The 14,244-nt window shown below is 40.5% G+C and overlaps 1 protein-coding gene across 2 annotated transcripts in view; it reads left to right on the top strand.

Annotated features, from left to right (window-relative positions):
- The window catches only part of PACS1 (phosphofurin acidic cluster sorting protein 1), a 173,828-nt gene that overhangs the window by 98,050 nt on the left and 61,534 nt on the right, over positions 1-14,244 (top strand). Inside the window, exon 1 of one of the 2 annotated variants that reach the window (XM_064364728.1) lies at positions 1,212-1,241. The exons of the other annotated variant lie outside the window; for it this stretch is intronic. The gene's annotated coding sequence lies outside the window, so the exon portion shown is untranslated. Of the gene's footprint in view, positions 1-1,211; positions 1,242-14,244 lie in introns of those variants that run through there. 2 annotated transcript variants of the gene reach the window in all.

Raw genomic sequence — 14,244 nt, 5'->3', positions numbered from 1 at the left:
TTGAGTGCTTCCTTGTACTAGACACTCTTTTAGGGGCTCAGGTTTCTATGGTGAGCAAAACAAACATTGTCTCTGTCTTCACTGAGTCTAGTTGGGAGACAGACACTAATGGAGGCCGAGGGACACTAACGATGATCAGACAGCTGCTTCAAAAAGACCACTGTAGCTGCAACATAGAGAACAAATCAGAGGGAAGCAAGAGTATATGTAGAATGGTTAAAAGGCTGTTGCAGAAGTCCAGGCAGTAGACTGTGGTGACTTGGACTAGGTTGGTGTTGGTGATAATAAAAATAAATTTGAGAGCTCTTTAGGGAGAAAAATTGGCAACACTTGATAATATTTCGATATGGAAGGTAAGGGAGAGAGAACTGTTATGGGTTACTTATTAGTTACTTGTTTGCGTAATAGAATAGACTGTGAACAGTGGAAAATAATAAGTTTACTGAGGAGCAATATTAAGTTTGGCTGTAGACATGTTAAATTTGAAATGCCATTTATACATCAAAATAGAACTGCCAGGTAAGCAGCTGAATATGCATGACTGGTGCTCACAGGAAATATGCAATTTATAGGACTCTAATTCTTTGGTTAAATTCTCCATCTTTTCATCTCCTTTTTTAAAAATATTTTTTTCTTTTTGGTTTTTTTGGTTTTTTTGTTTGAGAGAGAGACTTGTTCTGTCACCCATGCTGGCCTGCAGGGGCACCATCTCGGCTCACTGCAACCTCTGCCTCCCGGGTTCAAGCAATTCTCCTGCCTCAGTTTCCCAAGTAGTTGGGATCACAGGTACCCACCGCCATGCCTGGCTAATTTTTGTATTTTTAGTGGAGACAGGTTTTCACCATGTTGGTCAAGTTGGGCTTGAACTCCTGACCTTAAGTGATCTACCTGCCTTGGCCTTCCAAAGTGCTGGAATTACAGCATGAGCCACCATGCCTGGCCCCTTTCTGTTTTTTTTTTGTTTTTTTTTTTTTAATAATCATTACTGTTATTAGTTACTTGTTGGCTAACTCTAATATTTGATCATCTTTGGTTTTCTGTTTTTCTTCCTTTTAGTTTTCAGTTATATGGTCCTGTCTTTTGCCATGTCTAGTAATGTCATACGTTATATACAACAAAAATTGTTAGAGCTCCACATGATGATATCTTCCCCCAGACAGGGCTTACTCTTCCCTCTGCTGGGCTGATCATCATAATCCGATTAGAAACTGTGCCAAATGGAGGTTGGGTTTGCAGCTCAGGTAAGACTCAGTCTGCTAGACTTTTATTCTCCCTCACTCTCAAGAGTTTTCAAGTGAGACCCTCATGTGTTCTTGGTGCACCCTCTCCTGATGGATCCCAAAATCTTTGTCTAGCAAAACTGCTTTTCAGAAGATTTTTGCTTAGGTTATCTGCTACCTCATGCACTCTCAGTATTCAGCTAATAATGTCCTCAGAAGGAAACTGGCAGTATGCTTGAAACTGCCCACCCCCGCCCCATTTTGCTGGTATCTTTCCCTTAGCAGTAGCCCTCCAGGGACACAAAGCCTGGATTCTCAGCCTCTTGGCTGTACTTGGAATCTGTAATTTACTGCAAATGTCAGCTTTCTTTTCAAGATTCTCTTGTCTTGGCTTCTCCAGTTCTCGTTCTCATTGCCTGGAAGCTCTCTATTACCTTAAAATAGATAATTTCTGCATTTCAGCTGGACTTCTTTGTTGTTCTTGGCAGGTGTGCTGATTTGCTGCACCTACTCTGTCCTACTATTAAAAGTCCACCTTCTCTTCCTGTAAAGTTTTTGTTTTGTTTTGTTTTTTGAGACAGGTCTTGCTCTGTCACCCAGGCCACAATAATGGTATGATCATAGCTCACTGCAGCCTCGACCTCCTGGGTTCAAGCAGTTCTCCCTCCTCAGCCCTGCAAGTAGCTGGGACCACAGTTCTCACACCACCATGCCCAGCTAATTTTTAAAGTTTTTTTTGTAGATACAGGGTCTCATATTGCTGCCTAGGAGGCTGAGACAGAAGAATTGCTTGAACCCGGGAGGTGGAGGTTGCAGTGAGCCAAGATGGCACCACTGCACTCCAGCCTGGGCGACAGAGTGAGATTCTGTCTCAAAAAAAAAAAAAAAAAAAAAAAAGAGTGGAAACTTTGCATATTTTGTATCCTTTCAACAATTAGTCCATAGTGGATGCTTAAGAAAAATGTAGTGAATTAATGCGTCCAGGTATCTAGGTCCCATTTTTAATATTTAGATCTGCTTCATCTTTTCCAAAGAATTGAACCAATATGATGTCTAGTTGTTATATTAAATAACAAGTGTTTTACTAAGTATTGAGTAGATACATAGGAATATTTAGTATATATATGATGTAAAGAATCATATTTACAACAAACACCCAAGAACCTACCACCCAATTTAAGAAAAATTTGAATCTCACTCTGTCATTCAATCTGGAGTGCAATGGTACGATCATAACTCCCTGCTGCCTCGAACGCCTGGGGTCAAGCAATCCTCTTGCCTTAGCCTCCCAAGTGGCTAAGACTACAGGCACATGCCACCATGCCCAGCTAATTAAAAAACAATTTTTTTTTTAATTTTTTTTATTTTTTTGTAGAAATGGGCTTGCTATGTTAACCAGTTTGGTCTTTAACTCCTGACCTCAAGTGATCCTCCTGCCTCAGCTTCCCAAAGTGCTGGGATTACAGGCATGAGACACTCTGCCTAGCTTGCAATCTACTTTTTAGAAATTTATGTAAGAAAATAAACAGAACAGTACATGTAGGGAACGAGTTAATAAATACTATATTTTAAAATTTGAACACTGATTTTGTGATGTTAAGGTTTTTGGTTTTTTTTTTTCTTTGAGACCGAGTCTCGCTCTGTCACCAGGCTGGAGTGCAGTGATGCGATCTTAGCTCACTGCAACCTCTGCCTCCCAGATTCAAACGATTCTGCTGCCTCAGCCTCCCGAGTAGCTGGGACTACAGACGCCTGCCACCATGCCCGGCTAATTTTTTATTTTTAGTGGAGACGAGGTTTCATCATGTTGCCCAGGGTCGTCTCGAACTCAGGTAATCTGCCTGCCTTGGCCTCCAAAAGTGCTGGGATTACAGATGTGAGCCACCATGCCCAGCCCTTTCAGCCTTTATCCCTTTTATTTCTTACTATTTCAGCCAGCTTTCCAGAGTTTTAGTAAGTAACAAAGATAAGCCTTTCCTTATATTGTTTCTGTCTTCAGAAGGAATGTTCTGGTCTCTCATTGCTAATCCTGATGCTATTTATACACAAATATGTAGAAGTATATATTTATGGGAAGTATATATTTTTAAAATTTATATTAAAGAAATATTTTTCTAGTGCTGGGATTACAGTTGTGAGCCACTGCGCCCCGCCATATTGCACTTTTAAAATTAGTAGAGTATGTTGAATTTTATCAAATGCCTTTTTAGCATCTAATAAAATAATTATGCTTATTTTTTCTTTTGCGCTTATTAATGTGATAATATATTAATAAGTTCCTAATATTTCTTGCCTTAGGAGTCTCCCTTACATGTAATATATTCTTGTTTGATTGGTTCTTGCCCAAATTGGTTTTGGCTGGATCCTGGACGGTTTTTCACTTGTTCTTTTCTTCTTGTTTTCCCCACACACCCTAGACTGTTTCTGTTTGTTTGCTTTTGTTCCTCCCACATACCTGCATTGCCTCAGTCACTGGAACACATAGATTGATGGGATGTCATGAATGCAGAACTGGAATTTAAGTGACTAGGATTCGTCAGATGCTGATGACATGTAAGGTTCTGCTCAGCAAAGTTTAAGGAAAGCACTTTACCTTTTTGAGCACTTCTCATATGCCAGAATCTGTGCTAGGAACTTTTCACATTTGCTAGTTCACACAGAAATTCTATTTTATAGATGAGAAAGCTTACATTTGTCTCTTCTGCAATACCAAAGGAGCTACTTTGGACCTGAGAATTTTTGTATCTGGTTTTAATAAGTCCCAGCCCTACATTTGAGGCCTGTTTTCCAGTCTAGAAAATTATCATCAAGGAGATTGCAGAAAGAGATAGAAAATGACATGTGTGATAAATGAATAAGTTAATGTGAGAAAATGAAATGTATGATAGAAAACATACATTTTACTGGTCTGTGCAAGTAATTGGCATTCAAAGTGCAAAGATAAACATACCCTGAATAACTGAAAATTTTCTTAGAATCTTACGTTCCTCTACTTTATAGAAAGCCACATCCTATGGCTATGGAGTAAAATATCCCTAAGGATGTTCCTTGGGTCTGTTTATTGTTTGGGCTTAAATTTTTTCTCATTCTCTGGTATTCCCCCATTTGAGCAATTTCAGGATGAAACTGCCCCATTCGAACATTTAGGGGAAGAAAATTGAGTTGCTTTGCTTTTTTTTTTTTCTTGAGACAGGTTCTTGCTGTTACCCAGACAGGAGTACAGTTGCATGATCATAGCTCATTGCAGCCTCATCTCCCAGTCTCATGTGATCCTCTCACCTCAGCCTTCTAAATAGCTGGAACTACAGGCGCTTAGGAGCGTGTGCCATCACACTGGGCCAATTTTTTAAAAATGTTTTTATTTTTAGTAGAGACAAGGTCTCACTGTGTGCTTAGGCTGGTTTTGAACTCCTAAGCTCAAGCCATCCTCCTGCCTCAGCCCCCCAAAGCTCTGGGACTATAGGCATGAGGCACCACACCTGGCCTAGTTGCTTTGCTTTTTAAAAATCTGCTTTAATGTTACTGGTTTAAAAATAATGCCTAAAGCTAGATGTGGTGGCTCACACCTGTGATCCCAACACTTCAGAAGGCTGAGGCAAGCAGATCACTTGAGCTGGAGTTTGAGACCAGCCTGGACAACATGGTGAAACCTCATCTCTACTAAAAATAAAAAAATTAGCTGGGTGTGGTGGCATGCACCTGTGGTCCCAGCTACTCGGGAGGCTGAGATGGGAGAATCACTTGAGCCCAGGAGATGGAGGCCACAGTGAGCTGAGATCAACCCACTGCACTCCAGCCTGGGTGACAGAGTGAGACCCTGTCTCAAAAATGAATAGATAAGGCCAGGCATGGTGGCTCATGCCTGTAATCCTAGCACTTTCGGAAGCCGAGGCGGGCGGATCACAAGGTTAGGAGTTCAAGACCAGCCTGGCCAATTTGGTGAAACCCCATCTCTACTAAAAATACAAAAATTAGCCAGGCGTGGTGGCATGTGCCGAGACTGAGGCAGAAGAATTGCTTGAACCCAGGAGGCGGAGGTTGCAGTGAGCCAAGATCGCGCCACTGCATTCCAGCCTGGGTAACAGAGCGAGCCTCCGTCGCAAAAATGAATAAATAAATAAGCAAGCAAATAAATAGATAATGCATTACATTAGTTCAGTGTTTCACAATCAAAATTATGCTATTTCATATTAAATAACAGGTTCAGTATCTACATATATTTGGGTAGCTTGTTCAGCAGTAAGACTGTACTGCTCAGAAATTTACTTGTTGGTGTTATTGTTGTTGAAGCTTGTTGAGACTTCTACAAGTGCCTGTAAAATAGACACAATTTTAGAAATGTTTTTTGTTGTTGTTGTTTTTGAGACAAAGGCTCGCTCTGTCACCCAGGCTGTAGGGCAGTGACACAACCTCAGCTCACTGCAACCTCCACCTACCAGGTTCAAGCAGTTCTTCTGCCTCAACCTCCCTAGTAGCTGGGACTACAGGCATGCACCACCACACCCGGCTAATTTCTTGTATTTTTAGTAGAGATGAGGTTTCACTTTGTTGGCCAGGCTGGTCTCAAACTCCTGTCCTCAGGTGATCTGCCTGGCTTGGCCTCCCAAAGTGCTGGGATTACAGGCATGAGCCACTGTGCCCGGCCAGAATTGTTTTTACTCTCACAGAGGAAAACCTTTTTCATTTTTTTTTTCTATTGGTTTGCTCTTTGTGTGAATAAATGCTGTCAAGGAAAGTGGCAGAGCTTATCCTTCCCATCTTATGATTAAAGAACTCACACAGAGAGGAAAATGCCTTGCTCATATGACACAGCCATTTCTTGGTAGGACAAAGGAATAATCCAGGTCACTTGTCATATTCCTTGCATTTATTTGCTCTGGTCACAAAGGGACCAGTGCAGGATAGGCGAGCACCAAAACTGGGGCTTAGCCCAGGAAGGTTCTTTACTTTGCTCAGGAAAGAATTCAAGAGTGAGCCAGTGGTAGAAGAAAACAGCTTTATTGAGGTCGTAATGTTACAGCTCTGTGACTGCTCTGCAGAGCAGGGATAGACCCTATAGGCAGCCTCAAGAGCAGCCACTCAGTGTCAGTTCTGCAGTCGTATTTATATCCACTTTTAATTACATGCATATTAAGAGGCAAATTATTCAGAATTTTCTGGAAAAGAGGTGGTAACCTCCAGGTTGTTGCAGTGGAAAGGGGTGGTGACATCTGGGTGTTGCTATGGCAATGGTAAACTGACATACACTAGTGGGTGTGTCTTATGGAGTAGTGGTGTTGCCTGTTCTCTGTTACAGCCAGTCTTCAATCTGGTTCAGAGTAAAGTTCTACCTCCTACCTCATGACCATCATTTTGATTCGGGTTCTAACTATTCAGATTTTTATTTCATCCAGATCTTTGTGTCTCCTTTCTTCCCCTTTTATCTGTTCAAAATGTGACCACTTCGCTGTTTATTGATATCTTATTAGAAAGATATTAGCCGGGCGGCAGTGCTGCACACCTATAATACCAGCTACTCAGGAGGCTGAGGCAGAAGAATCTCTTTGTCCTGGGAGGCAGAGGCTGCAGTAAGCCAAGATTGTGCCACTGCACTGGGTGACAGAGTGAGACCCTGACTCAAAAAAAAAAAAAAGAAAGGAGATGGAGGGGGAAATGGAATATGACCATTTCTCTCTTAGTGAGCCCCTCAAGTTTGCATGAGAGTAGGTTTGAAACAGCTGTTTAATGAAAATTGAGAATCATTTGTAGAAATTATTAAAGGCTGTTTCTCCTTTATCTTACATTCACGTATAAACTAGAATTATTTAGAAGATTTCAGAAGATTCTTGTTACTATATTTTGTTCTTTTCTCTACCCAGTTATCAAGTAGACAGCTTTATTCTTTTAGACTTAGTCTAATGAGATCTAAATAATTTCTTGAGAGAATTTGCTTATGCTCAAATACGTCCTCACTGAAGCTTTAGCCCAGTTACTCAGTGATTTCCTTTTATATAATTTAGAACTTAATTATGCACCATCACCTTTCTTGGTTAATTATTTGATAAACTTAAATCCTGTCCTTTCAACTAGGTTATGAATTGCTCAAAAGCAGAGATTATGGCCATTTTTTTCTCTTTTGGCTCCTAGCACAGAGCTAAGTATAGAGAAGATGTACAGTAAAAGGCTGGTAGAGATCTTTCTGGGAGCACTCTATCAGTGGTACTCAGTCCTTCCTGCTGGTGGCAATGGGAGTGTTCTCTGCAAGGGCTCACAAGGACTCCCATGCCTATGAAGTGGAAGAGAAATGGCTCAAGGTGCAGGGAATGAGGAACAGGCGAGGAGCTCTCTTCCTAAGTAGAATAGCTAGTGCCTCACTGCTCTTACTGGAAAGAAATTGATCCCAGAGAGAGGCAAAGACAGGCTAAACCAGTGAACTCATAAAAATGAGAGAAGTAAGGGGTGAGATCAGATCAAGGGACCAAGATTTGGTGTTTTGTTACTGTTTTATTAATGATGGTCTTAACTAGGATTTCCAAATGGAGTTTTAAAAGATGAAAAGAAATGACCTGATAGTAATATATTTTCAGAATGTCTATGTAGAGAAGAAGATTATTTCTGAGCTGAGTAACCTGGGATCCTCTTTTAAAAGTCCTTTGGACTGCTATCATCTTTGTTATATTCTGTTTTATTTTAAAGGCAGACTGTTGACTTAAGAGTTCCAGCACGTTGAGCTGGAACTGACCTTCCAAAGGTGGACTGACTGGAGAACCCCAGCTGTCCATTGTATTTGAAATTCCTTTGAGTAGGGACGCAGCTAGAAGTGTCCTGCCTGATCCCAAGATGAAAAGGGTAGGAGGGGAGTTACAAAGGAGTCTTCAGCCAACTCCTATATCCCCATGCTGGACCATGGAACCTGACTTCCAGCCCACTGTAGCACAGATAGTGAGAGAGCAGAAAGTAGAGATTTGGCTCTCCTAGGGGTCTTGGAGAGAACTTTGTTTCCTTCAGCTTTTGGATATCTTCCCTTCCTTCCATAAGGATGAGACCCAGCATTTCCTGATAGGTCACTATCCTTTAAAATGGACTTCGGGAATTATTTGGCCAACTGGTTCTCTTAAAAGTATTAATATTTGGGGGGTTGTAACTAAAGTCCTAACACCTTGGGAATCTGTTCCTGGTGAACATTACTTAAAGATAGGTAGGTTCACCTGCATATGTAACAGAAAAACCACAAAGTAAGAAGAGGTTTATTTCTTTCTCACTAAAAGTGAAAAACTCAGCTGGGAGCAATGGCTCATACCTGTGATTTCAGCATTTTGGGAGGCCAAAGCAGGAGGATTGCTTGAGCCCAGGAGTTACAGACCAGCCTGGGCAACATAGTGAGACCTCATCGCTACAAAAAAATTTTTTTTTCTAGTTAGCTGGGTGAGGTGGAATGCACCTGTAGTCTCAGCTACTTAGGAGGTTGAGATGGGAGGATTGCTTGAGCCCCAGGAGTTCAAGGCTACAGTGAGCTTTGATCATGCCATTGTACTCCAGTTTGGGTGAGAGAGCAAGACCCTGACTCTTTAAAAAAAAAAAAAATCCACATCTTCCTTACGGTTTACAGAGACCCGCATGGGCAGCAGCCCTACGTAGGCTCCCCTGGCCTTGCTGTTTCTCAGGCGACCAAGTGTACAGTCAGCTTAAGGCCTATGTACTTCCCTTCAACCTAGAACTTCTCAAGGAGGCCCACCCTGCCCACCTAACTGTAGAATTACAGTTCTCCTCACCCCTGCCTGCCTCATGCTCACAATACCTAGCTCTATTTTCACACAATCCGACCTACTACATAATTTACTTAATTATTACATTTATTGCTTATTGACTGTGTCCTTTCACTAGAATGTGAACTCAAGAACAGGACATTTTGTCTGCTTTGTTTACTGATGAATCACAGGTGACCAGAACAGCACGTGCCCCATTGTAAGGCTGACAGATGAGTGACAGAGTAACGTGACAGAGCTGCAGTTCAAACCAGAGTGTATCTGACTCTACAGCCTTCATTCAGGCCTTTTTTTTTTTTTAAATCAGTGTGCAGGTTGCATACAGTGGAGTGCATGGGTTTTGGATATAAGCTCTGTGGGTTTCTGCTGGCGTATAGGCCCATGATGTTGCCATAGGTGTTATTAGTCGGCCAGAGGGCTCCCTCATGTCCCTTCCAGTCAGTGCTTCCACCTGCCTCGGCCACTGTACTGGCCCCCATCACCACGTGTTGGTCTTACCTGTTCTTGAACTTCACATAGATGGGAGGTCTGACTCAGTGTAGTGGTTTTGAATAATTCATGTTGTCACATGTATCAGTTCGATCTTCTTTGTATACATTTTGTTTGTCCATTCTTCTGTTGGTGGGTATGTTGTTTTCAGTATGAGACTATTGTGAATGGAGCTGCTTGGAACATTATTTTTTATTTAATTTTAAAATTGACCGATAATAATTGTACTTATTCATAGGTACATAGAGATTTTTTGATACAAACAATGTATGATGAACAGAGCAGGGGAATTAGCATACCCATCATCTCAGACACTGATTATTTCTTTGTGTTGGGAACATTCACTATCCTCCTCCTGGCTATCTATAATTAATATTATTGTTAACTATAGTCATCTTACCTAACACTAGAGCTTACTCCTTATATCTAGCTGTAATTTTATACCCTTTAAGAAATATCTCCATTTTCTTCCCTTTCCCCTGCTATTCCCAGCCTCTAGTATCCTCAGTTCTACTTTTTACTTCTATGAGATTAACTTTTTTAACTTCCGCATGTGAGTGAGAACATGCAGTGTTTTACTTCTGTTCCCAGCTTGTTTCACTTAACATAATATTCTCAGTTCCATCCATGTTGCTGCAAATGATAGGATCTCACTCTTTTTTATGGCTGAATAGTACTCCATGGCGTATGCACACCACATTTTCTTTATCTCTTCGTCTGTTGTCGGACCCCTAGGTTGATTCCATCTCTTGGCTATTGTGAATAGTGCTGTAGTAAACATGGGGGTGCTGTTGTCTCCCTGATACAGTGATCTCCTTTCCTTTGAACAGATTCCCAGTAGTGGGATTGCTGGATCATGTGGTAGTTCTATTTGTAGTTTTTTGAGGGAACCTCCATGGTGTTCTCCGTAGTGACTACACTATTTACTAGTTACAACAGTGTTGAAGAGTTCGCTTTTCTCTGCATCCTTTCCAGCGTTGGTTATTTTTTGCTTTTTGACAGTAGCCAGCCTGAATGGGGTATATGATACCTCATTGTGGCTTTGATTTGCATTTCCCTGATGATTAGCGATGTTGAGTATTTTTTTTATATGTTCATTGGCCATTTGTGTGTTTTCTTTTGAGAAATGTCTGTTTAGATCATTTGTCGATTTTTTTTCATATATATATATATATATATATATATGTATGTATTATTGCGTTTTAGGTTTTGGGGTACATGTGAAGGACATGCAAGATTGTTGCATAGGTACACACATGGCAGTGTGGTTTGTTGTCTTCCTCCCCATCACCTATATCTGGCATTTCTCCCCATGTTATCCCTCCCCAACTCCCCACCCTCTGCTGTCCCTCCCCTAGCTCCCCACTACAGACCCCAGTGTGTGATGCTCCCCTCCCTGTGTCGATGCGTTCTCATTGTTCAACACCCGCCTATGAGTGAGAACATGCAGTGTTTGATTTTCTGTTCTTGTGTCAGTTTGCTGAGAATGATGGTTTCCAGGTTCATCCATGTCCCTACAAAGGAAACGAACTCTTCATTTTTTTGTGGCTGCATAGTATTCCATGATGTATATGTGCCACATTTTCCCTGTCTAGTCTTTATCATCGATGGGCATTTGGGTTGGTTCCAAGTCTTTGCTATTGTAAACAGTGCCGCAATGAACATTCATGTGCATGTGTCCTTATAATAGACCGATTTATAATCCTTTGGATATATACCCAGTAAAGGGATTGCTGGGTCAAATGGAATTTCTGTTTCTAGGTCCTTGAGGAATCACCACACTGTCTTCCACAATGGTTGAACTAATTTACCCTCCCACCAACATTGTAAAAGTGTTCCTATTTCTCCACATCCTCTCCAGCATCTGTTGTCTCCAGATTTTTTAATGATTGCCATTCTAACCGGCGTGAGATGGTATCTCAATGTAGTTTTGATTTGCATTTCTCTAATGACCAGTGATGATTATCATTTTTTCATATATTTGTTGGCCTCATATATGTCTTCTTTTGAAAAGTGTCTGTTCATATCCTTCACCCACTTTTGAATGGGCTTGTTTGTTTTTTCTTGTAAATCTGTTTTAGTTCTTTGTAGATTCTGGATATTAGCCCTTTGTCAGATGGGTAGGTTGCAAAAAATTTTTCCCATTCTGTTGGTTGCCGATTCACTCTAATGACTGTTTCTTTTGCTGTGCAGAAGCTCTGGAGTTTAATTAGGTCTCATTTGTCTATTTTGACTTTTGTTGCCAATGCTTTTGGTGTTTTAGTGATGAAATCCTTGCCTATGCCTATGTCCTGAATGGTTTTGCCTAGGTTTTCTTCTAGGGTTTTTATGGTGTTAGGTCTTATGTTTAAGTCTTTAATCCATCTGGGGTTGATTTTAGTGTAAGGTGTCAGGAAGGGGTCCAGTTTCTGCTTTCTGCACATGGCTAGTCAGTTTTCCCAACACTAGTTATTAAACAGGGAATCCTTTCCCCATTGCTTGTTTTTGTGAGGTTTGTCAAAGATCAGATGGTTGTAGATGTGTGGCATTGCCTCCAAGGCCTCTGTTCTGTTCCATTGGTCTGTATCTCTGTTTTGGTACCAGTACCATACTGTTTTGATTACTGTAGCCTTGTAGTATAGTTTGAAGTCAGGTAGTGTGATGCCTCCAGCTTTGTTCTTTTTGCTTAGAATGGACTTGGCTATGCAGGCTATCTTTTGGTTCCATATGAAGTTTAAGGTGTTTTTTTTCCAGTTCTGTGAAGAAGGTCATTGGTAGCTTGATGGGGATAGCATTGAATTTATAAATTACTTTGGGCAGTATGGGCCATTTTCACGATATTGATTCTTCCTAACCATGAGCATGGAATGTTTGTCTGTCTGTTTGTATCCTCTCTTATTTCATTGAGCAGTGGTTTGTAGTTCTCCTTGAAGAGGTCCTTTATGTTCTTCATTCCTAGGTATTTTATTCTCTTTGTAGCAATTGTAAATGGCAGTTCGTTCTTGTTTGGCTCTCTTTAAGTCTGTTATTGCTGTACAGGAATGCCTGTGATTTTTGCACATTGATTTTGTATCCTGAGACTTTGCTGAAGTTGCTTATCAGTTTCAGGAGATTTTGGGTTGAGACGATTTTTTTAATCAGTTTTTTTTTTTTTTTTTTTTTTTTTTTTGCTGTTGAGATATTTTAGTTCTTTGTATAATATTCTGGATATTAATCCCCCATCAGATGAGTAGTTTGTAAATATTTTCTCTTATTCTTTTCACTCTGTAGATTGTTTCCTTTGCTGTGCAGAAGCTTTGAACATTCTTGTACCTGTCTTGTCATGGTGGTGCCTTCCTTTCTCTTGGGTTCCTTTGGGAGCTGGGTATAGGAGTAGACACATGTATAACCTAATCGAATACCAAATGATTTTCTCAAGTAACTGCACTGTTTTTCACTGTCACTAGCCATGTGTGTAAGTTCTGGTTACCCTGCATCATCATCGGCACTTGGAATTATCAGCCTGGGTAATTTTGCTGTAAAATTATTTTCTGCTGTAGAAAAACCAATTAAAGCAGGAGTGTCATCAGGGAAGGACTCTTTCCTTCAGGCCTTGGATCCTGCATTTTCACTGTAGGAGAAGCGCCTGCTGGTGAAACATAGGGTAACAAGAAACCTAGGGTGGGCAGCTAACTCAGCTTCCTAATCGCCGAGACCTTCATTACGTCTTGCCAGACACAGTCAGCATGAGTCATCCTCACAACTATATCTGGGAGTCTTTCCATCAAATGTGTGTGAATACAGGTTTATGGAAAAATCTATCTTATTTCCTTAGTGATCTCTGTTAAGATATATGTTAAAAATATTCACTTAAAATTAAAATAATTTCTTTTAATTTGCTAATAAAATGCTTTATACCAAGTTAAGTTGGTCTCTGGACTATGATAGGCCTAAGTGTGCATCATGTCTTGACTACTTCCTGTGTGACCTCGGGACGTTTCTTAACTCTTCTCAGCATCCGTATCTGTAAAATAGGCATAATACCCATCTCTTAGTATTATTGTGAAACTTAAAAGAGGTAATAAAGTGCATGTCAAGCAACTAGTACATGATAGATGCTGAATGAGAGAGAAACATTTCCTTGTACTTTGAAGAATTAGAATACATTTGAGTCCCCAAGTCCCCTTGAGTCATGCCATTAAAAACAAACAAAAAATTCTGTTGAACTGATTGCCATGGGTTTTGAAATCAGTGTGTTATGTTGCGTTTCTATGAAAATGTGGAATCCAGTCTTACTGTTGCTTTACCTAAGGTACTAAATCTTTCTTGGCCATCTTGTTAACATAAGGGAGCATAAACCTCTGTCTTGTCTATTTATTCATCAAATATTTATTGGTCTATGATTTTTTTTCCACCTAACATAATTCTGCCATATTATCCTACGATGTTTTATATGTTATTTAAGAGCCTTCTGGGGCATAACAGAGCAAGCGGCACAGAGCATAACGTGATTGTTTGCCTTTCCTGCTGGACTGTGTAGCACACATCCTTCTACAATTCCAACAACTGGTTCAGTACCAGACGTAGAGCAAATGTTCTCTAAATGTGGGCAGTGTTGAATGAGTGAAGAATCTTAAGCAGAAGAGAAGAAACACATGTCCCTGACTGACTCCTGTGAGACTTTTATCTTGCAGTGAGTTAATTCAGCAGCAACAAATCAGTTTGAAGGTGGAAAATGTTTGCTTTGAAAACAAGAGAAAACATAACCTATCAGAAGCATTCATGATTAACAGTCTGTGAAAGTTGATCATACACATTGAGTTATTCTTGTT

Source organism: Aotus nancymaae, unplaced genomic scaffold (assembly GCF_030222135.1).
Source record: "Aotus nancymaae isolate 86718 unplaced genomic scaffold, 86718_ANA_hifiasm-v0.15.2.pri h1tg000059l, whole genome shotgun sequence".
Taxonomy (NCBI): Eukaryota; Metazoa; Chordata; class Mammalia; order Primates; family Aotidae; genus Aotus; species Aotus nancymaae.
This window is presented reverse-complemented; position numbering and strand designations above follow the sequence as displayed.